This window comes from Callithrix jacchus, chromosome 21, assembly GCF_049354715.1.
Source record: "Callithrix jacchus isolate 240 chromosome 21, calJac240_pri, whole genome shotgun sequence".
In the NCBI taxonomy this organism is placed as follows: Eukaryota; Metazoa; Chordata; class Mammalia; order Primates; family Cebidae; genus Callithrix; species Callithrix jacchus.
In genome coordinates, this window is record NC_133522.1 from 51358147 (window position 1) to 51379752 (window position 21606).

Sequence of the window (21606 nt, forward strand, 5' to 3'; positions counted from 1 at the left end):
AATGATAAAAATTACAGATAATAGTTCAAATAAGCTGTTTCCAGCCACAAGTATGGCTGTTTGTATCATGGCTAAATCTGCAGAAGGTGTAACATTTTGCTTGTTTTTGCCTTATTACTTACTGGCTGTTTCTAAAATCTCTTTGTATTGAAGAGATTCTGTCACGGCTATGTAGTTTCCCTGCGATGCTAGGGTATGTTTGCAAACCAATGCCAGAGCCCGGGCCCTGGGCTGTGGCATGTGGCCAGGGGTGGTCTGTGGCAACTTACACCTGGTGCCCGCGCTTGAGAAGCGCCCTGAACTCTGAGCAGATGACCTCTGATCGGTCAGGTTCTGATGGTGGCTTTTTTTCTGATGAGTTGAACCACTAGTATCATGTGGTAGGTACAGAGTTTTCCCTTTCCCTCATCCAATAAATCTTATTTCATTCTGTGATTTTTAGAAAAGGAAGCGTGCCCATAGATGTGGAGACACAGATGCCCTGGGCCTCACAGCAGGCGTGTCCTTAACGCCCCCGTTCTCCTTCAGGCCCTGCCACTTAGGGAGAAGACTGTGAGGGCAGTGCCTGCCTGTCCTCTCTCTGTCAAGCCTCTGCTGGGGGCCTGCCTCCACAGTGCTCTTCCTGGTCTTGGAGTGGCATGGACACACAGACAAGGTTCTTAACCACCACAGGGTTTATTTCTAGTGTGCGGTGATGGGGCCCACAACCAAAGAAGTGCACTTACAAACACAGCAGGTACATGCTAGGCAGAGGAGGGAGGCTGAGCAGGGGTGGCTGATGGGCTGCCTGGAGGGTGGGCAAGGGAGGCCTTTCTGAGGAGGAGATGGTGGAACTGGCTGGCAGGAGGGAGCAGGCATGTGCCTAGGTAGGAGGCGTGGATGGGGCAAAGACCTGATGGAGGAAATGAAAGGAAGGGGTGGCTGGGTGAGGAACCAGGTGCAGGAGATTAGGTCAGGTGACACCCTCAGGGTCAGACATGGCCCTAGGCCCCACTGCAGAGGCTCACCCTGGCTGTGGGGAAGGCACCGGGGCGCAGGTTTGGTACAGAGGCCGCAGGCGCCCACGCAATGTGGTTAGGGCTCCTGAGATGTGGTGCATGCTGAGGCCACCAATGGGACTGGAGGAAGGACTTAGACGACTCCAAGGGGCCTGAGCAACTCAGGCAGGATGATGTGGACAGGGTTGGGGCAGGGTGGGAGGGGTTAAGGGTTTGGTCTTGGATTTCAAGTAATAGACGTTCAAGTGGCTTGGCCAGGTAGGCAGTGGATATGGGAGCTCATGGGGGAGAGCAGGGTGAAGGAGATTATCAGTAGAGAAAGAGCGCATGACTGTGGGCTGGGTGGGCTCACCTAGGGGATTGTTGGCAGCATCCTGACCCACCCTGCTCCATGCCCAAACCCCTGCTTTCTGCTGACAGTGGGTTGCAGGCCCATGATCCAGCCAGGCCTGTCCATCTGACACTGTGTCGCAGACAGTGCTGACCTTTCCTGATGTTTGTGTATCCCTCTTGGAGGCCTGCCTGTATTTCTGGTGTCTTCCGCCATGCCATTCAGGATGTGGAGGACAGCGGCCTGTGTGTGGCTCCCGCGGCTGGCCTGGCTGGGCTGGAAAGCATGCTTTCCACTTGCCCGGCCAGATCATCTTTTTATGTGCTTATTCAGCATCTGTATATTTTCTTTGAAGTACCTGATCAAATATTTTGCCCTCTAAAAAACTGGGTTGTCTGTTTTCTTATTGAGCTTTGAGAATTTTTTCTTTTTTCTTTTTTTTTTTTTATTGCATTTTAGGTTTTGGGGTACATGTGCAGAGCATGCAATACAGTTGCATAGGTACACACATGGCAGTGTGTTTTGTTTGCTTTCTCCCCTTCACCCACATTTGGTATTTCTCCCCTGGCAATCCCTCCCCACCTCCCCCTCCCACTGGCCCTCCCCTTTCCCCCCTATAGACCCCAGTGTTTAGTATTCCCCTCTCTGTGTCCATGTGTTCTCATTTTTCATCACCCGCCTATGAGTGAGAATATGCGGTGTTTCATTTTCTGTTCTTGTGTCAGTTTGCTGAGAATGATGTTCTCCAGATTCATCCATGTCCCTACAAACGACACGAACTCATCATTTCTGATTGCTGCATAATATTCTATGGTGTATATGTGCCACATTTTCCCAATCCAGTCTATCATCGATGGGCATTTGGGTTGATTCCAGGTCTTTGCTATTGTAAACAGTGCTGCAATGAACATTTGTGTGCATGTGTCCTTGTAGTAGAACGATTTATAGTCCTTTGTACATATACCCAGTAATGGGATTGCTGGGTCAAATGGGATTTCTATTTCTAAGGCCTTGAGGAATCGCCACACTGTCTTCCACAATGGTTGGACTAATTTACACTCCCACCAACAGTGTAGAAGTGTTCCTTTTTCTCCACATCCTCTCCAGCATCTGTTGTCTCCAGATTTTTTAATGATCGCCATTCTAACTGGCGTGAGATGGTATCTCAATGTGGTTTTGATTTGCATCTCTCTGATGACCAGTGACGATGAGCATTTTTTCATATGATTGTTGGCTTCATATATGTCTTCTTTCGTAAAGTGTCTGTTCATATCCTTTGCCCACTTTTGAATGGGCTTGTTTTGTTTTTTTCCTGTAAATCTGTTTGAGTTCTTTGTAAATTCTGGATATCAGCCTTTGTCAGATGGGTAAACTGCAAAAATTTTTTCCCATTCTGTTGGTTGCCGATTCACACTAGAGACTGTTTCTTTTGCTGTGCAGAAGCTGTGGAGTTTGATTAGGTCCCATTTGTCTATTTTGGCTTTTGTTGCCAATGCTTTTGGTGTTTTGTTCATGAAGTCCTTGCCTACTCCTATGTCCTGGATGGTTTTGCCAAAGGGAAGCCCATCAGACTCACAGCAGATCTCTCGGCAGAAACTCTACAAGCCAGAATAGAGTGGGGGCCAATATTCAACATCCTTAAAGAAAAGAACTTTCAACCTAGAATTTCATATCCAGCCAAACTGAGCTTCAGAAGTGAAGGAAAAATAAAATCCTTTGCGAACAAGCAAGTACTCAGAGATTTTGTCACCACCAGCCCTGCTTTACAAGAGCTCCTGAAAGAGGCACTACACATAGAAGGGAACAACCAGTATCAGCCATTCCAAAATCACACTAAATGCTAAAGAGCATCAACATAATGAAGAATCTACAACAACTAATGGGCAAAACAGCCAGCTAGCATCAAAATGGCAGTGTCAAATTCACACATAACAATATTAACCCTAAATGTAAATGGACTAAATGCACCAATCAAAAGACACAGACTGGCAAATTGGATAAAAAGCCAAAACCCAGCAGTGTGCTGTATCCAGGAAACCCATCTCACATGCAAGGATACACAAAGGCTCAAAATAAAGGGATGGAGGAAGATTTACCAAGCAAATGGAGAGCAAAAGAAAGCAGGAGTTGCAATCCTCATCTCTGAGAATTTTTTCTGTATATATTCTTTTATGGGGTGTGTGTTTTACAAATACTTTTCATTTTTATAACAGTGACTTGAAGATCAAAAATTTTAAAATTTGATAACATCCAACATCAGTTTTTAAATTTTGTAGCTCATGCCTTTTGTATCATGTTTAAGGAGAAAATGGAGCTGTAGGACCAACTCAGGATTGCAGCTCCCAGTGAAAGCACAGAGGGTGAGTGGATGCCGCGCATTTCCAGATAGATCTTTATTGCCCACAGACCAGGAGAATCCCAGGTGTAGGAGCCCGACAGGCCACCAGTGCGGCTGTTTTGGCCGGTGCGGCTGTTTTGGCTGGCACCGCAGCACAGCAGCACTCCATACAAAATACACTGGTTTGGTTGCCCTGTTAAACCGGCAATTGGAGATTTTGGAAGGCAGATTAGCACATTTATCTGATTAAATGGGACTTAAACAGAAAGCCAGGCCAGGAGATTCCCGGGCAGTGATGTCGTTTCAACCAGCGCAGTGGGTCGCCGCATGCGAAATCACACAGATCCTGGCACCCTTTCAGCAGGCAACTGGAACACCTGGGAGAGAGTCAACCGTTCAACTTTAAAAAAAAAGGGCTCTGAGGCACGGAGCCAGATTATCAGGCTCGGCAGGCCCCAGCCCCACAAAAACAAACAAAACAGCAATTGGAAACACTCAGGATTGAGAGTCTCACAGCAAGCACAACTGAACCCAGGACGGTGCAGCTCAGTGGCGGAGAGGTGTCCACCATTACCGAGGCACTCTACCCCTACGGAGGTACTCTGCCATTGCTGACACAGCCTGCCGTTGCCGAGGCAACCCACCATAACAGAGAGAGTCCGCCATTACAGAGGTGGGCCACCATTGCCACGGCAGTTCTAACCATACCCATATAAACAGGACTACAGGGAATTACACACGGCAGCAGGGTGGAGCCCACGACAGCAGGGCAGAGCCCACGACAGCAGGGCGGAGCCCACGGCAACAGGGTGGAGCCCAGAGCAGCTCAGCATAGCCTCCGCAGGCAGGCAGTGACTAGACTGCCTCCTTGCTGGGCAGGACAGTGCAACGGATACTCATAAATAAAGCCCTAACTCCCCGGGACAGAGCACCTGAGGAAAAAAAGGGGCTTTATGAGTTCTGCTGCAGCAGACTTAAATGTACCTATGTAGCAGCCCTGAATGAACAACGAAGCTCACAGCTCAGCACTTGAGCTCCTATAAAGTACAGACTGTCTCCTCAAGCAGCTCCCTGACCCCTGTGTATCCAAAGACTCACCTCACAAAGGACTGATCAGCCTGACATTTGGTAGGCATCATTCAGGGACAAAGATAGCAGAAGAAACTGGTAGCAACTCTCATGGTTCCGCAGCTGCTACAGGTGTTCCCCAGGCAAGCAGGGCCTGGAGTGGACCTCAGCAGTCCTACAGCAGAGGGGCCAGACTGTTAGAAGGAAAACTATGAAACAGAAGTACTTCATCATCAACAATCTGGACATTCACTCAGAGACCTAATCAGAAAATCAGCAACTACTTAGATGACAGGTGGATAAATCCACAAAGATGGGAAGCAACCAGAGCAAAAAGGAGGAAAACACCCGAAACCAGAACACCTCGCCTCCTACAAGGGACCACAACTCCTCACCAGCAAAGGAACAAAGCTGGACAGAAAACGAGTGTGACGAAATGACAGAATCAGACTTCAGAAGGTGGTTAATGAGAAACTTCCGTGAGCTAAAAGAACATGTTCTAACTCAATGCAAAGAAACTAAGAACCTTGAAAAAAGATTTGAGGAAATGATAACAAGAATGGACAACTTAGGAATATGAGTGAATTGAAGGAGCTGAAAAACGCAACATAAGAACTTCGCGAAGCATGCACAAGTTTCAACCGCCGAATTGACCAAGCAGAAGAAAGGATATCAGAAGTTGAAGATAAACTCAATGAAATAAAATGAAAAGCCAAGATTAGAGAAAAAAGAACAAAAAGGAATGAACAAAGTCTCCAAGAAATGTGAGACTATGTGAAGAGACCTAATCTACGTTTGATAGGTGTACCTGAATGTGACAAAGAGAATGAATCCAAGCTGGAAAATACTCTTCAGGACATTATCCAGGAAAATTTCCCCAACCTAGCAAGGCAGGCCAATATTCAAGTCCAGGAAATACAGAGAACACCACAAAGATATTCTGCAAGAAGAGCAACCCCAAGGCACATAATCGTCAGATTCAACAAGGTTGAAATAAAGGAGAAAATACTAAGGGCAGCCAGAGAGAAAGGTCGGGTCACCCACAAAGGGAAGCCCATCAGACTCACAGCAGATCTCTTGGCAGAAACCCTCCAAGCCAGAAGAGAGTGGGGGCCAATATTCAACATCCTTAAAGAAAAGAACTTTCAACCCAGATTTCATATCCAGCCAAACTGAGCTTCATAAGTGAAGAAAAAATAAAATCCTTTGCAAACAAGCAAGTACTCAGAGATTTCATCACCATGAGGCCTGCTTTACAAGAGCTCCTGGAAGAGGCACTACACATAGATACGAACAACCAGTACCAGCCATTCCAAAAACATACCAAATGCTAAAGAGCATCAACAAAATGAAGAATCTGCATCAACTAATGGGCAAAACAGCCAGCTAGCATCAAAATGGCAGGATCAAATTCACACATAATGATATTAACCCTAAATGTAAATAGGCTAAATGCACCTATCAAAAGACACAGACTGGTAAATTGGATAAAAAGCCAAAACCCATCGGTGTGCTGTATCCAGGAAACCCATCTCACATGCAAGAATACACAAAGGCTCAAAATAAAGGGATGGAGGAAGATTTACCAAGCAAATGGAGAGCAAAAAAAAGCAGGAGTTGCAATTCTCATCTCTGGTAAAATAGACTTTAAACCAACAAAGATCAAAAGAGACAAAGAAGGACATTACATAATGGTATAAGGATCAATACAACAAGAAGAGCTAACGATCCTAAATATATATGGACCCAATACAGGAGCACCCAGATATGTGAGGCAAGTTCTTAATGACTTACAAAGAGACTTAGACTCCCACACATTAATAGTGGGAGACTTTAATACTCCACTGTTAATATTAGACAGATCAACCAGACAGAAAATTAACAAGGATATCCAGGACTTGAACGCAGACCTGGAGCAAGCAAACCTGATAGACATTTACAGAACTCTCAACTCCAAATCCACAGAATATACATTCTTCTCAGCACCACATCACACCTACTCTAAAATTGACCACATAATTGGAAGTAAATCACTCCAGAGCAAATGCAAAACAACTGAAATCATAACAAACAGTCTCTCAGACCATAGTGCAATCAAGTTAGAACTCAGAATTCAGAAACTAACTCAGAACCACACAGCTTCATGGAAACTGAACAACTGGCTCTTCAATGTTGACTGGATAAACAATGAAATGAAGGCAGAAATAAAGAAGTTCTTCAAGACCAACGAGAACAAAGACACAACATACCAGAATCTCTGGGACACATTTAAAGCAGTCTCTAGAGGAAAATATATAGCAATAAGTGCCCACATGAGAAGAGTGGAGAGATCCAAAATTGACTCCCTATCATCAAAATTGAAAGAGCTAGAGGAGCAAGATCAAAAAAACTCAAAACCTAGCAGAAGACAAGAAATAACTAAGATCAGAGCAGAACTGAAGGAGATAGAGACACAAAAAACCCTTCAAAAAATCAATAAATCCAAGAGCTGGTTTTTTGAAAAGATCAACAAAATAGACCACTAGCCATATTGATAAAAAAGAAAAGAGAGAATAACCAAATAGATGCAATAAAAAACGATAAAGGGGAAATCACCACAGATTCCACAGAAATTCAAACCATCATCAGAGAATATTACAAACAACTCTATGCACATAAACTAATAAACCTGGAAGAAATTGATAAATTCCTGGACACTTGTGTCCTCCCAAGCCTAAACCACGAGGAAGTCAAAACTGTGAATAGACCAGTAACAAGGTCTGAAGTTGAGGCAGCAATTAAGAGCCTACCACACACAAAAAAAGCCCAGGTCCAGATGGGTTTACAGCCGAATTCTACCAGACACACAAAGAGGAACTGTTAGCATTCCTTCTGAAACTATTCCAAATATTCCAAAAAGAGGGAATCCTTCCCAAATCATTTTATGAAACCAACATCATCCTGATACCAAATCCCGGCAGAGACTCAACAAGAAAAGAAAACTTCAGGCCAATATCCATGATGAACATAGATGCAAAAATCTTTAATAAAATACTAGCAAGCCGATTGCAACAGCACATCAAAAAGCTTATCCACCATGATCAAGTAGGATTCATCCCGGGGATACAAGGCTGGTTCAACATATGCAAGTCTATCAACGTAATTCACCACATAAACAGAACCAAAAACAAAAACCACATGATTATCTCATTTGACGCAGAGAAGGCCTTTGACAAAATTCAACAGCCCTTTATGCTAAAAACCCTCCATAAACTCAGTATTGATGGAACATATCACAAATTATAAAAGCTATTTATGACAAACCAACAGCCAATATCACACTGAATGGGCAAAGACTGGAAGCATTCCCTTTGAAATCTGGCACTAGACATTGATGCCCTCTTTCACCACTCCTATTCAGTATAGTACTGGAAGTTCTAGCCAGAGCAATCAGGCAAGAAAAAGAAATAAAGGGTATTTAAATAGGAAAGGAGGAAGCCAAATTGTCTTTTGCAGATGACATGATTGTGTATCTAGAAGACCCCATCATCTCAGCCCAAAAACTCCTGGAACTGATAAGCAACTTCAGCAAAGTCTCAGGATACAAAATCAATGTGCAAAAATCACAAGCATTCCTCTACACCAATAACAGACTTAAAGAAAGCCAAATCAAGAATGAACTGCCATTCACAGTTGCTACAAAGAGAACAAAATATCTAGGAATACAACTAACAAGGAATGTAAAGGACCTCTTCAAGGAGAACTACAAACCACTGCTCAACAAAATAAGAGAGGACACAAACAGATGGAGAAACATTCCATGTTCATGGTTAGGAAGAATCAATATCATGAAAATGGCCATACTGCCCAAAGTAATTTACAGACTCAATGCTATCCCCATCAAGCTACCAATGATTGTCTTCGCAGAACTGGAAAAAACCACCTTAAACTTCATATGGAACCAAAAGAGAGCCCGCGTAGCCAAGTCAATTCTAAGGGGAAAAAAAAAAAAAACCACACAGCAGGAGGCATCATACTACCAGACTTCAAACTATACTACAAGACTACAGTAATCAAAACAGCATGGTACTGGTACCAAAACGGAGATATAGACCAATGGAACAGAACAGAGGCCTCGGAGGCAACACAACATATCTACAACCATACAATCTTTGATAAACCTGACAAAAACAAGCAATGGGGAAAGGATTCCCTGTTTAATAAATGGTGTTGGGAAAACTGGCTAGCCATGTGCAGAAAGCAGAAACTGGACCCCTTCCTGACACCTTACACTAAAATTAACTCCAGATGGATTAAAGACTTAAACATAAGACCTGGCACCATAAAAACCCTAGAAAAAAATCTAGGCAAAACCATCCAGGACATAGGAGTAGGCAAGGACTTCATGACCAAAACACAAAAAGCATTGGCAACAAAAGCCAAAATAGACAAATGGGACCTAATCAGACTCCACAGCTTCTGCACGGCAAAAGAAACAGTCATTAGAGTGAATCGGCAACCAACAGAATGGGAAAAAATTTTTGCAGTTTACCCATCTGACAAAGGGCTGATACCCAGAATTTACAAAGAACTCAAACAGATTTACAAGAAAAAAACAAGCCCATTCAAAAATGGGCAAAGGATATGAACAGACACTTTACAAAAGAAGACATACATGAGGCCAACAAACATATGAAAACATGCTCATCATCACTGGTCATTAGAGAGATGCAAATCAAAACCACATTGAGATACCATCTCACGCCAGTTAGAATGGCGATTGTTAAAAAATCTAGAGACAACAGATGCTGGAGAGGATGTGGAGAAATAGGAACACTTTTACACTGTTGGTGGGAGTGTAAATTAGTTCAACCATTGTGGAAGACAGTGTGGCGATTTCTCAAGGACCTAGAAATTGAAATTCCATTTGACCCGGCAATCCCATTACTGGGTACATATCCAAAGGACTATTAATTGGTCTACTATAAGGACACATGCACGCGAATGTTCATTGCAGCACTGTTTACAATAGCAAAGACCTGGAACCAACCCAAATGCCCATCGATGATAGACTGGATTGGGAAAATGTGGCACATATACACCATGGAATATTATGCAGCAATCAAAAACGATGAGTTCGTGTCCTTTGTATGGACATGGATGAATCTGGAGAACATCATTCTCAGCAAACTGACACAAGAACAGAAAATGAAATACCGCATGTTCTCACTCATAGGTGGGTGATGAACAATGAGAACACATGGACACAGGGAGGGGAGCACTATACACTGGGGTCTATTGGGGGGAATAGGGGAGGGACAGCAGAGGGGGACCTGGGGAGGGATAGCATGGGGAGAAATGCCAGATGTGGGTGAAGGGGAGGAAGGCAGCAAATGACACTGCCATGCGTGTGCCTATGCAACTACCTTGCATGTTCTGCACATGTACCCCAAAACCTAAAATGCAATAAAAAATAAATAAATAAAGGCCAGACACGGTGAAAAGAAAAAGAATTCTTTGTGAAATTGAAGGTCTTTATTTTCTCTTACTCATTCTTCTACAGTTTTATAGTTTGACTATTACATTTAAGTCTATAATCCATTTTGAATTAATTCTATATTGGATGCTAAGAAAATGTCAAGGTTCTTATTTTCCTTGTTTTTGAAAAATATAATGTCCAGTTGTTCTAGCACCATTTCTTGAAAAGATTACGTTTTCCTCATTAAATTGCCTTGGAAACTTTCTCAAAATATGTGTGTGTTTTAAGGATATCTGGGATTTGTTTTAATCCTGTGTGCTAAGACATGAAACATAGAAATACCGTCATGAAGGAAGAAAATCTATATACTCACAGGTCCTTGGAAACAGGAGCACTGCTCTCAGGCAGGGCCATGCGGGAAGTAGCAGGTATAGATCAAGAGGCAGAGAGGGAGCAAGGGGATGGCGTGGGCAGGGAAAGCCTCACTGTGGTCTCCACGGGAGAAATGGCTGAGGCAGGGGAGCAGGCTTAGAAATGGCAGTTTGAATCATTTCAGCAGGCCCTTGGGTGTAGAGTCTGTCCCTAGTTGTCTGGTGCCTGGCCTTTTGGTGATTGGGGCAGGTGGAGAATTGTCCCATGTGAGAGGAGGTGGTTGGGGTGTGAGCTCTGGATTGGTGGGTTTGTATCTGAAAGGTGCACTCTAGGGTGGATTGCTTACTATTTCTAGGAATGGCTACCTCTGGGAGGGCAGTCCCTCCAGGGCTAGCAAGGCACCCTGGCTGTCAAAGCATCAGATACAGAAAAGGAAAAACATGGTTAATACTGTGTGCAGACTGTTTCTGAACTCCTGGTTTATGGGTCAATTTATTTATCTTTATAACTAGCTTTTTAATAAGTCTTGAAATCAGTCAGCGTAAGTCCCATTTTGTTTTTGAAGTTCTTTGGCTGGTTTATTGACTCGGTATTTTCATACAGATTTTAGAATTTGCTTAGATGAATTCAGATTTGGTTGGGATTGTACTGAATTGATAGATCAACTTGTGGAGGTTGATAACTTGTTAAAGGAACTGTTTGGAGGGAACAGTCTAACTTTGTTCCTGAATTGAGGGGTAAGCATTCAGTTTTCATCCTTGTGTATACTGTTAGCTGTATATTTCAATTGGAGGTCCTTTATGAAGTTCAGAAAGAGTCCTTATATACCCAGGTTGCTGAGGATTTTTATCATGAGTTATTACTGAATTTTATCTTCTCTATGTCTATTGAGATGATCTTATGGTATTCCTTTTTTGTTTATGTGGTGAATTACATTGATTGCTTTAGAAAACAATGGTAAGCCAATTGCATTTCTGGGTTAAAACCCACTTTGTCTACATGTATTTATTTTATATTGTTGGATTTTTGTATGGTAAAATTTGAGAATTTTGTCATCTATATTTCTGAGGAATATTGATGTATTTTCTTTTAGTGTCTTTTTCTGGTTTTGTCTGATGTTAATGCTTGCCTTATAGAATGAATTGGAAAGTATTCTTTCATCTTCAATTTTCTAGGTGAGTTAGTAATAAATTGATACTATTTCTTCCTTGAATATTTTATAGAATTCACCTGTGAAGTCATCTGGGTCAGCTCTTTTCTTTGTGGGAAGGTTTTATCTTGCATGTAGTTTCTTTGGTATACATATAGGGTTATTTAATTCTCCTTGAGTGAGTTTTGATGGTTTGATTCTTTATTTATTTTTTTTTTTTGAGATGGAGTTTTGCTCTTCTTGCCCAGGCTGGAGTGCAATGGTGCGATAACTGCTCACCACAACCTCTGCCTCCAGGGTTTAAGCAATTTTCCTGCCTTAGCTTCCCGAGCAGCTGGGATTACAGTTATGCACCACCACACATGGCTATTTTTTTGTATTTTTAGTAGAGATGGGGTTTCTTCATGTTGGACAGGCTGGTCTCAAACTCCTGACCTCAGGTGATCCGCCCGCCTTGGCCTCCCAAGGTGCTGAGATTACAGGTGTGAGTCACTGCGCGTGGCCAGTGGTTTGATTCCGGTAAGAACTTGCTCCATCTAAGTTGGCAAATTTACAGACATGTAGTAGTTCATAGCATCCAATTATTATATTTATGTACTTATTGAGGTGAAATTCACATAACGTGCAATTAGCCATTTTAAAGTATACAATTTGGCGGCATTTGGTGCATTTACAATGTTGTACAACCACCACCCAATTTCAAACTTTTTCAAAACTTTTTTGTTACCACGGAGGAATACTTCATACCTATTTAGTAATCACTCCTCATTTCCCCTTTTCCTTATTCCCTGGAAACCACTAATCTGCTTTTTGTCTCTCTAGACTTGCCTGTTCTAGATATTTCCTCTGAAGAAATAACGCAGTATATAACCTTCTTTCACTTAGCCTAGTTTGGAGGTTCATCTGTAGCACGTGTTGTACTTTATTCCTTTTGATGTCTGCAGCAAATTCCATTGTATGGCTATACGAAGATGCGTTGACCCATTCACTCGTTGATAGACATTTGGGTTGTTTCCCCATGTTGGCTATTGTGAATAACGCTGTTATAAACAAGTATCTGCTTAAATCTGTATTTTTAATTCTTTTGGGTCTGTACCTTGGAGGGGAGTTGTCATATGGTGATTCTGTGTTCTTTTTTTTGAGGAACTGCCAGACCATTTTCCACAGTAGCAGCACTGTTTTTCATTTCCACCAGCCATGTATGAGGTTGCCTATTTCTCCAGGCCCTCATCAACATTTACGTTAGACTTTTTTGATTATAGCCATTCTGGTGTGAAGTATATCACATTGTGGTTTGGTCTAATTGTCTTTATAGTATCTTCTGTGTCTGTATAATGTTCTATTTCTCATTCTTGATATTGGTAATTTGAGCCTTCTTCCCCCTTTTTTTTGGTCAGCACAGCTAGATGTTTATCAATAGTATTTATCTTGTTAAAGAACCAACTTTTGGTTTTATTTTCTGTATTTTTTTTACTTCTATTTATGTATTTTTAGAGACAGAGGCTTGCTCTGTAACCTTAAACTCCTTGGCTCAAGTGATCTTCCTGCCTCTTCCTCTTGAGTAGCTAGGCGTACAGGTATGTTTCACCATCTACAATGCCTGACTAATGTAAAAAAATTTTTTTTGTAGAGAATAGGTCTTGCTATGTTGCCCAGGCTGGTCTCAAACTCCTGACTTCAAGTGATGTTCCCACTTTAGTCTCCTGAAGCAAGTATTTTTAAAATTACTTTTCAGCTTATAGATTTCTATCCTTTATTTCCTTTCTTCTGCTTACTTTGCTCTGTTTTAATAAGCTTAAGTAATTGATTTGAGACCCTTTATTCCCCTAATATAATCATTTAGTGCTATAAATTTCCCTCTTGGTACTGCTTTTACTGCCTTTCACATATTTTGATATGTAGAGTTTTCATTTTTATTCAGGTCAAACAATATTCAGGTCAAAATTCTTTCTAATTTCCATTGCATTTTTTCTTTGACCTATATGTTATTTAGACATGTGCTATTTATTTTCAAAGTTTTTGGAAGATTTCCCAGATACTTTTTTGTTCCTGATTTTTAATTTAATTCCATTGGGGTCAGGAAATATTTTTTTTTATTCCTTTCAAGTTCTATTGAAACTTAAAACAATTTTTTCAAAATATGACCTTTGAAAATATCTCATGATCACTTGAAAAGAAGGTATATTCTGTTGTAATTGTGTGCTCTATAAATGTCAGTTAAATAATGTTGGGTGATAATGTTATTTGCGTCTCCTATATCTCTTACTGATCTTCTGTGTAGGTTTTTGCAAAATCAGTTATTGAAAGAAAAGCATAGAAACATCCCATTATATTTGTGGATTTCTCTATTTGGTGTGAGGGGGTTGCTTTATGTATTTTTAAGCTCTTTATTAGGTATGTGAACTTTTAAGGTTATTATTTTCTCCTGATAAACTGACCCTTTGATTATTATAAAATGCCCTTATATACTTCTGCTAATACTATGTTCTCTGAAATCTACTTTTTTCTGTTATTAATATAGTCACTCCAGCTTTCTTTTGATTAGAGTTACCATGGCACATTTATTTCCCATCCTTTTTCTTTTAACATATGTGTATGTTTATATTTAAAGTGGATTTCTTACAAATAGCTTATAGTGTGGTCTTATTTTTTTTAAAAGTGCATTTAGATTGGGATGTTGATACCATTCATATTTAATGTGATTAATGATATGGTTGAGTATAAATCTGTCATTTTCATTTTGCTATTGGATTTCTGTTTTCCCCACTTGTTATTAGAGTCCCCTTTCCTCTTGTCCTCTATTGGGATTGGGTACTTTTCATGATCAATTTCTTACCTTTACTAGCTTTGTTGCCCACACAGTGGGGGGTTCAGTTGCCTGGCCACCAATAGTACAATGAGTTCAACCATGGAGGATTTAACAAGGGAATCTAAAATTGCAACAAGTAAGGAGGATACCAGGGATAATTCTCCAAACTAGTGCCTTCCTGAATAAAGCTGAAAACACCATTTTGAGGCTTGTTAGCTGAATCATTGTATGTAGAAGGTAGAGTCAAGGCACCACAGGCACAGTTGTCAATCATGCGTCTACATACCTCACAGGTATACAAGATGGCAAATAAGCTCCTACCTGGGTGGAGTTTTTAGTATGCTAATGAGGAGAGTTTGCCAAAGTTCATCTCCAACGGAGGCATCTCTGGATCTAACTGGTTTTCATCTTGCCAGCACTGGGCTTTCTTCCTGGAACTTTTATTAAACAACAACACAAGATGCAACAGTTACAAGTGGATACTTTTTTATACTGTATGCCTGAAAACCTGAGGACCCTGGGATGCAGCTTATTAGCTTTATCTCTGTGTTTAGAAGTTGCTTTAGGATTTATTGTGTATTTCCTTAACTATCATAGTCATCTGCAAGTTACATTATGCCACTTCATATATCGTGTCAGAACATTACAGAAGTATACTCTCTCTCACTTCTGGCTATAACGTTCTGCTCTTATCACCTCACCTGGACATTGTCATAAGCCCCACAATACATTGCCTTTTTTGTTTTTGCTTTAAATAGTCTATTATCTTTGAAAACAATCTTAAAAAATTAAGAAAAAAAAAGGCTTTTATATTTTATATGTTTTCTGTTTCCATGGTTTTTACTTCTTTTTGTAGATCCAGATTTCCTTCGGTATTATTTTACTTTTGTATTTTGTACTTCTTTTAAGATTATTTGTAGTTCAGGTATGTTGGATTATGAATTATTTTAGCTTTTGTTAGAAAAAGTCTTCATTTTACTTTTATGTTTGAAAGTTATTTTACTATGTATTCCAGGTTGATAGCTTTTTCTTTCATTACTTTAGAGATATAATTCAATTGGCTTCTGGCTTGCACTGTTTCTGAGAAGTTCTCTGTTTACCTTGTCTGTGTTTGTTTCTTCGTACATGGTTTCCTATTTTAAAAAGTTAATTATATGGTGTATATCTAAGGTACACAATATTATGTTATAAAATACATACAGGTAATAAAGAGGTTCCTGTAGTGAAGCAAATGAACGTATCCATCATCTCACATAGGTACCCATTTTTGTTTTCGTTTTTCTGTGGCAAGAGCAGCAAATGAGTCAATTTTAGCTGCTCTTGCCTTACTGTTTCTTTCTTTTTGGCTGCCTTTACAACTTTTTTTTTAACATAATTTGATTATGATGTGCCTTGGTTTAATTTCCTCTATTTTTTCTCTCCCCACCCCCCCATTGGGGATTGTTGACCTTCCTGAATCTACGGATGGGCTTATAATTTTCATCCATTTTGAAAAGTTTTCGTAATTTTTTTTTGTCTGTTTTAGAGACAGGGCCTTTTTCTGTCACCCAGGCTGGAGTGCAGTAGTGCAGTCACAGTTCAGAGTAGACTTGAATTCCTGGGCTCAAGTGAGCCTCCAACCTCAGCCTCCTCAGTAGTTGGACTACAGGTGTGTGCCACCCACCATGCCTGGCTGATTTTTAAAAACTTTTTCTGTAGATGGAGTCTCACTATGTTGTCCAGGCTGATCTCAAACTCCTGGGCTCTCAGAGTGCTGGAATTACAGGCATGACTACTCTGCCCTGCCTTTTGTTATTATTTTTTAAAATAGATTTTTGTCTCGTCCCATCCTCCACTTCTGGGTCTCCAATTACACATATATTTTTGTCTTTGGGGAATAGAGGTTCTTTCTCTATGTTTTATTTTAGGTAGTTTCTGTCTGCACAGATTATTCTGTCTGTACATTGACTCATCTTTTCTTTTGTGGTCTAGTGTGGTGTTAATCCCAGTCAGCATAATTTTTAAAATCTCAGATGTATTTTTCATCTGTGCATGCTTGATTTGTGTCTTTTAAAAATATGTTTCTTGTCTCTCCTTTGTATTTTATGTTTCCCTGTATCATCTTCTACATATGCAATGTATTTATAATAGCTGTTTTATATCTGTCTACCTATCGATCAATCGATCGAAATGGAGTCTCACTCTGTCACCTAGTCTGGAGTACAGTGGCATGATCTCAGCTCAGTGCAACCTCCTCCTCCCAGGTTCAAGCTATTCTCCTGCCTCAGCCTCCCAAGTAGCTGGGATTACAGGCACGCACCACCATGCCTGGTTAATTTTTGTATTTTTAGTAGAGACAGGGTTTCACCATGTTGCTCAGGCTGGTCTCGAACTCCTGACCTCAAGTGATGTGCCTGCTTCTGCCTCCTAAAGTGTATAATGGTTGTTTTAATGTCTGTGTACTAATGATCGCGCTGTGTAATTTCTGGGTTTGTATCTTATTGATCAACTAACCTCATTATGAGATACATTTCTTTGCTTCTTTGCGTGCCTAGTAAGTCTTGGATGGATGAGACATTGTAAACTTTGTATTGTTGGACTCTGTTTTCTTTTAAAATATTTTGAACTATGTTTTGGAATGCATTCAAGTTACTTGGAAAGTTAGAGACTTTGGTGGCTTGTTGCTGAGCTGTGTTAAGCATTACCTAGTGTAGTACTGCAGCTTAGTCTGCTGCTGCTGTTCTGTTACTGAAGCAGTGCCCTTCAAGTGATTGGCCTAGTGTCCCCTGTACTTCAAGGCTTCTGCAGTCTAGTTGTTGGGAGTATGAACTCTTCAGATCTGTGTGAACCGTAGCTATTGTCTTTCCTTTTTCTTTTCATTGGTTCTTCCCCTGGCCTCCGGTAGTTCACTCATTCACCTGTGCCCATCCGTGTCCAGGTGAAGACTCAAGGGAACCCACCACAGACCTCTGGAATGTTTGTCTGTGCAGGGCATTCCTTTCTGGTACTCTGCCCTCTAATTGTAGCTGTGGGATCCTGAGTGCAGTGCATCCCGATGAGACAGTGCTGCAGCCCCAGCCCACAGACATCCAGAGATGTCAGCTGTAGGTCTCCTCTCTCCTCTCTGCCTTTGCCTCTCTGAATTCTCAACTCTGTCTCCGACTCCTCTGGCTTTGCCTGGGTTCCCGCTTCCTGTGCTGTGGCCTGGGCACTCTCCCCGGGCTGTAGGCTGCAGCAATCGTAGGAAGCATCACATTTGTTTTCCTTCTCTGGGGATTGTTGTCTTGTGCTGCCTGCTCTAGGTCTGAAAATCCTCATTTCATGTCTTTTGTTTGATTTTTTAAGTATGGTGGGAGAGTCACCCCAGTTGTACTCTTTCTCTGTCACAGCTGCCATGGTCCTCTGTCCAGGCTTTCTTGTGTTTCTTTAGTCTTTAGGCATCACTGGACAGAGGCCAGCTGTCTGTCTGTGGGAGTCTCTGTGTGGTGTTTACCTGCCAATTCAGTCTGCACAGGGAGACCCCTTGGCCTGTGGTCCGGGTAAAGGCCCTTTAGGGTGGAGCTGAGACTGTGGGTGTCCTGAGCTGACCTGTCCTGTGTACCTTCCCTGTGTTCTTACCTTGCCCCTCAGATTAAGAGGGATTTGAGAATCAGCTGTGCCCCAGACTTCAATCAGGCTGAGGACTGTGAGTCAAGGTTCAGGGGAGCCTGAGGCTCTAGGTCTATCAGTATCTCGTATGTTCCAGACTCAGTTTAGAAATGAATCATGTTTTGGAATTCTTTTTCTGGGAAACTACCTTGGACCTTCCCAATAACTGATTTATGGGCATGTGTTTTTAATAGATGACTTTGATTTTATACAATTTTATATCTAAGGTGATAGAGGATTGTGATTTCTGTCTCTCTTTGGAAAGCGTATGTCCAGTTTTAATTGTTTTTTTTTTCCCTTGAACTGTTTACAGGACTGTCTACAAGAGAGAAGCTTCTCACATGGTTCCATGTAAGTAGTGCTTCTTATGATGTTGTCACAGGTTATATTTTTAGGCTAAGTGACTCTTTCTGTGTCAGCAAAGTTTAAAGTCTTGCACTCATGGGAAGCTATGTCTCTGCTGACCCCCTGGATCCTGGTTTCTTGCTTTGTGAGGAACCTGCCTCAGTTCATACTACTGCCAAGAGCGTGTAGTGTGAGTGACATGCGTTTTCCCTTCTTGCTTCTGTAGAACCAAGATTTTTAAAGAGGCAGTTTCCTCCTTCTCCGATAACCTTTCTACACAGTTAACTTGACCACGTAGACCAGCAGGAGCTGGGGACTGGCTGTTGGTGCCCTTGGCGCCTACTGCACGCCTTTGTTCCTGTGCTGACAGTGCCTGCCGCCTGCCTAGTGCCTGTGTGTGTGGTGGCTGTGATGGCCCCAGAGTGCCTGCAGCCACAGGGTGCATGGGTGACATCTGTGGAAAGAACCTTGCGTCGTCCAGCACACAGTGGCACACACTTGACTCAGCCACCACACAGTGGTCCCCATTCTAGTTCTGTCAAACTACCTCGAGATGACTCCTTTTAAAATTATCCTTAAGATGTCTTTCTTTTTCTAAAGCTTATAAACATTGTTTTCAAAACATTTTCAGCAGGAAACTTGGTATATTTTTCACGGTTTTGCATGAAAAACAAATGTCATCATGATGGCTGCTAATGCTGATGAAGTAGTACCAGTCATCATGATTTCATCACTTCCACAAACTCGCTCCCTTCACCCTCCCAGTGCCCCTCTGAGATGGGGATTGGTATTCCGTAATGCTTGGCGAAGTGAAGTGACTCACTCAGGTTATCTTGATGCCATGGTGGGGCTGGGATTTGAGCCAAGCCTTCCAACCTTGCAATAGCAGAACAGGAAGAGCTGCCTTGTTGACGGGATGTTGGTTGGAACTCTCAGTATGTCCTGCCTTCCTGGTGGGCTTGATGGTGGCCCTGGGCTACTGTGAGGTACTGAGCACAGTGCTTCCTGATGAGACAGTGCTGCAGGCCTGCCCGCTGACTTCCAGAGATGTCAGCTGCAGCAGGACAGCACGCTGGTCAGAGAGATGGCATGGAGAGTTGGCATGGGGAGCCCCACAGATGGCATGGAGAGTGAGCATGGGGAGCCCCGCAGAGAGATGGCATGGGGGTTGGGGTCTGTGCATGTGGTGCTTGGACTTGTGGGTGGTTGGAATCTGGACTCGTATCGTAGAGGAGAGCTCTTGCTGACAAATTACTTCAACAGAGACTTTGTTTTTTCCCTCATTCATTCAGCAGATGTTTACCGTGTGCCCGCGATGTACCAGGCACACTGCCAGAATCCTGACATCGGCCAGGGGGATAGAAAACATCAGTCTAGTCAGTGAGTCCATCCTATGGTGTGTCAGGGGGTGACAGTGGCTGTGGAGGAAACAGGGAAGGGCAGGGTATGAGAGTGCTGGTACTGTGTGAATAGGCTGTCAGGTCAGCCCTGAGACACTGGGCATCTGCGCAAGCCTTGCTGGAGGTGCAGGTGTGAGCCCCTTGGTGCGGGAGGTAAGGGGCTCCAGAGCCAAGGGGTGTTGGAGCAGAAGCTCGGGTCTGACGTGCCTGGTTTAGAACGGGGAGGAGGCTGCAGGGGAGGAGGTGAGAGTGTGGCTGGGGCACATCAGGGGCCTCACAGGTCATCCTGAGGCTGCTCTCAGTCCATGTGGTATTGAACAGGGTGGATGTGGGAGTAGGGAGCCAGCCAGCCAGTCCCTCTGTGCTAAGTTATCATCGTGGCTTTAACTAAAGCTGCTGTAATACCTGCTTCTTAGAGGAATCCAAATCCCTATTGTCTTGGGGCCAACTTTGTAATCTTACAATCTGGATCTAATTTTCACCAAAATCTCAAGGGAAGAGCCTCTGGGACTCAGGCAGATAAACAACACCCGTTATGTGCTGTTCCCATTTTCTCTTCAACTCCGGTGTTGTCCAGATTCTTCGTCTGAGCCTAATGGTAGGCTCTTTGGACCCAGCCTACAGTTCTGGAAATAAACCAGTGTGCTGGGGTGGGGACGAGCCCCGGCTGGTTACTCACCTCGCACAAGCCGTGCCCAGCAGCCAGGCTGAGAGGCAGAGGCGCAGGGCAGGAGGAGCCTTCATCTGCCAGCACTTGGGTTCTAGAGGCTGCAGCAGGTGGATTCTGGAAATTCCCTGAGGCCTTTTATCAGTAAAGACAGGGAACTTTAATGGGCACCTGTGGCCTCTTCTGCTGACAGGAAGGGAGGTGCTGTGAGCACTGAGCTGGCTGAAACAGAAGGGTTCTCCTCTTGTGGGCTGTGTCGAGTGAGTCCTGCAGCTTCCTCCTGGGGGATTCTGGGGTGCTATGATGAACCAGAGCGGAGCCCATCTGAGAGGATGTTTCGCAGGAGAGCCAGTGGTTTTGGAAGCACTTGGTTTTTCCATTCCCATGTCTCAGAGAACTCTTCCCACTTCCTGAGAGAGAGATGGATGCAGTCCTCCATAGAGAAGCACAGGCGGGCCTTCCCTGGGCTGTGTGGTCCATGCAGACCTCTGAGGGCCCATCTCCCATAGCTGGTTAGTGCCAGAGCCCACTCCTAGCCCCATCTGGGGGCTGTTTTTCAGCTGCAGCAAGATCAGGAAAAAAGAAATAGTAATGACCACTTTGTTGAAGATTTTTATTTACTTTGAGGTCTTTTATTTCTTGTAATACTGAATTGGTTATTTGCTTCTTAGAGTTTTTCTTTTTTAATTACCTTAAGATAACAACTTCCATTATAGAATTGAAAAACATGAAAAAGAATTTAAAAATTCACCTATACTTAGCCCATACTTAGCCCTAGTGCAGACAGCAGCTGAAGGGCATCAAGGGACTGTCCCCACCTCTTCCTGTCTGTGGCCCTCAGGGTGCCCCCCCATCTTCATCAGCCCACCCTTCCTATCCATGGTCCTCTGGGTGCCCCCCCAACTTCATCAGCCCACCCTTCCTGTCCATGGCTCTCTGGGTGCTCCCCATCTTCATCAGCCCACCCCTTCCTGTCCATGGCCCTCTGGGTGCCCCCCCCACCTTCATCAGCCCACCCTTCCTGTCCATGGCTCTCTGGGTGC

The 21606-nt window shown here is 42.9% G+C and overlaps 1 protein-coding gene across 28 annotated transcripts in view; it reads left to right on the forward strand.

The window, feature by feature from the left end:
- Positions 1-21606, forward strand: part of PCBP3 (poly(rC) binding protein 3) — a 286279-nt gene that overhangs the window by 90639 nt on the left and 174034 nt on the right. For 25 of the 28 annotated variants that reach the window (XR_013530629.1, XR_013530630.1, XR_013530631.1 and 22 more), the window contains one exon: positions 18465-18502. The exons of 1 other annotated variant lie outside the window; for it this stretch is intronic. The gene's annotated coding sequence lies outside the window, so the exon portion shown is untranslated. Of the gene's footprint in view, positions 1-18464; positions 18503-19791; positions 19877-21606 lie in introns of all 28 variants that reach the window. 2 more of the 28 variants (XM_078358648.1, XM_078358650.1) reach the window with 1 other exon arrangement.